Consider the following 2,500-nt stretch of genomic DNA (forward strand, 5'->3'; position numbering starts at 1 on the left):
ATGCGTCGCTCACAGGCATTTTGCAGGCCAGCACCGGCGGATGCACGGGTCAAGCGGGACGGGACGAGCGCAAGGCTTGCTTTTGGTGGCACACGAAAACACGAACCCGAAAAAGGGACATACGCACAGGCGACACGCGCGCCCGTTTCGCCTGCCACCCATGCACACTCGCCTGGGCTGCTGGTCACATGCGTCGCTCATAGGCATTTTGCAGGCCAGCACCGGCGGATGCACGGGTCAAGCGGGACGGGACGAGCGCAGGGCTTGCTTTTGGCGGCACACGAAAACACGAACCCGAAAAAGGCGAAAAAGGGACATACACACTGGCGACACGCACGCCCGTTTCGCCTGCCACCCGTGCACACTCGCCTGGGCTGCTGGTCACGTGCGTCGCTCACAGGCATTTTGCAGGCCAGCACCGGCGGATGCACGGGTCAAGCGGGACGGGACGAGCGCAGGGCTTGCTTTTGGCGGCACACGAAAACACGAACCCGAAAAAGGCGAAAAAGGGACACACGGACAGGCGACACGAAAAAAAAGGGGTCGCCCTACCTAGGTGGGCGCAAAAACCCCGTCGGCCAGGAGGTTTCGCCAAAGTGTCTGTACTGTCACACAGGGTCAATAGCACGGGCATGGCCGGCCGCCGCACGTGCAGCGGCTTACGGACGCACGGTTCGGCGGCACGGGTGCCTGGCGGCTTTAGCACCTTGGGGTGGACAGGCCTGGCGGCAAGGGGGGCTAGGCACCTTGCTGCCAGCCGGCAATGGTGCACGGGGCGGGGCGCCACACAAACACGAAAGAGGGACAAGAGCGGGGCGATGGTCCACAGAGACGAGCCATGCACGGGGCCCGTGATCGCCGACACGCGCGAACGCGGACGCGGACAAGGACAAGGACGCGACGCGCGGCGCGCGTGCGAGGTCAAGAGGGGCGCGCGCACGAAAACGCGAAAAAAGGGGCTAGCGGCCGAGAAACGCGAAAAAAACCGGGTCACCTACCTAGCCGAACGCCTAAAATCGCTTCGGGCAGGAGGTTTCGCCAAAGTGTCTGTACTGTCACACGGTCCGTACGGGCGCAACCCCATCGCGCGCCAGCACCCCTTCCTGGGGGCGCCCGCCCGCCAGGCGCCTGGCGCCCCACGCGCGCGCGCCTGGCGCCTGGCGCCTTGCCCCCCACGCGCGCCTGGCGCCTCGCCCCCCACGCGCGCGCCCGGCGCCTGGCGCCTTGCCCCCCACGCGCGCCCGGCGCCTGGCGCCTGGCGCCTCGCCCCCCACGCGCGCGCGCGCGTGGCGCCTTGCGCCTGGCGCCTTGCCTCCGCGCGTGCCTGGCGCCTGGCGCCTTGCCCCCCACGCGCCTGGGCGCCTCTTTTCCGCCTGGGCGCCCTGGCACCTTTCCGCCTGGGCGCCTGTTTTCCGCCTTGGCGCCCTGGCGCCTTTTCGCGTGGGCGCCTCTTTTCCGCCTGGGCGCCATGGCGCCTTTCGGCCTGGGCGACTCTTTTTCGCCTGGGCACCTCTTTTCCGCCTGGCCAGGGCGCCTCTTTTCCGCCTGGGCGCCATGGCGCCTTTCTGCCTGGGCGCCTCTTTTTCGCCTGGGCGCCTCTTTTCTGCCTGGGCGCCCTGGCGCCTTTTCGCCTGGGCGCCTCTTTCCCACCTGGGCGCCCTGGCGCCTCTTCGCCTGGGCGCCCTGGCGCCTTTTCGCCTGGGCGCCTCTTTTGGCGCCTGGGCGCCTACGCCAGGGCGCCTCTTTTCCGCCTGGGCGCCTCTTTTTCGCCTGGGCGCCTCTTTTCCGCCTGGGTGCCCTGGCGCCATTCCGCCTGGGCGCCTCTTTTCCGCCTGGGCGCCCTGGCGCCTTTTCGCCTGGGTGCCTCTTTTGGCGCCTGGGCGCCTACGCCAGGGCGCCTCTTTTCCGCCAGGGCGCCTCTTTTTCGCCTGGGCGCCTCTTTTCCGCCTGGGCGCCCTGGCGCCTTTTCGCCTGGCGCCTCTTTTGGCGCCTGGGCGCCTACGCCAGGGCGCCTCTTTTCCGCCTGGGCGCCTCTTTTCCGCCTGGGTGCCCTGGCGCCATTCCGCCTGGGCGCCTCTTTTCCGCCTGGGCGCCCTGGCGCCTTTTCGCCTGGGTGCCTCTTTTGGCGCATGGGCGCCTACGCCAGGGCGCCTCTTTTCCGCCTGGGCGCCCTGGCGCCTTTCCGCCTGGGCGCCTCTTTTTCGCCTGGGCGCCTCTTTTCCGCCTGGGCGCCCTGGCGCCATTCCGCCTGGGCGCCCTGGCGCCTTTTCGCCTGGCGCCTCTTTTGGCGCCTGGCGCCTCTTTTGGCGCCTGGGCGCCTACGCCAGGGCGCCTCTTTTCCGCCTGGGCGCCTCTTTTTCGCCTGGGCGCCTCTTTTCCGCCTGGGCGCCCTGGCGCCATTCCGCCTGGGCGCCTCTTTTCCGCCTGGGCGCCCTGGCGCCTTTTCGCCTGGCGCCTCTTTTGGCGCCTGGGTGCCTACGCCAGGGCGCCTCTTTTCCGC

Source organism: Aristolochia californica, unplaced genomic scaffold (assembly GCF_029961685.1).
Source record: "Aristolochia californica isolate CCGP_79_NKW_82.1479 unplaced genomic scaffold, dmAriCali1.0.hap1 SCAF_118, whole genome shotgun sequence".
NCBI classification, from domain to species: domain Eukaryota; kingdom Viridiplantae; phylum Streptophyta; class Magnoliopsida; order Piperales; family Aristolochiaceae; genus Aristolochia; species Aristolochia californica.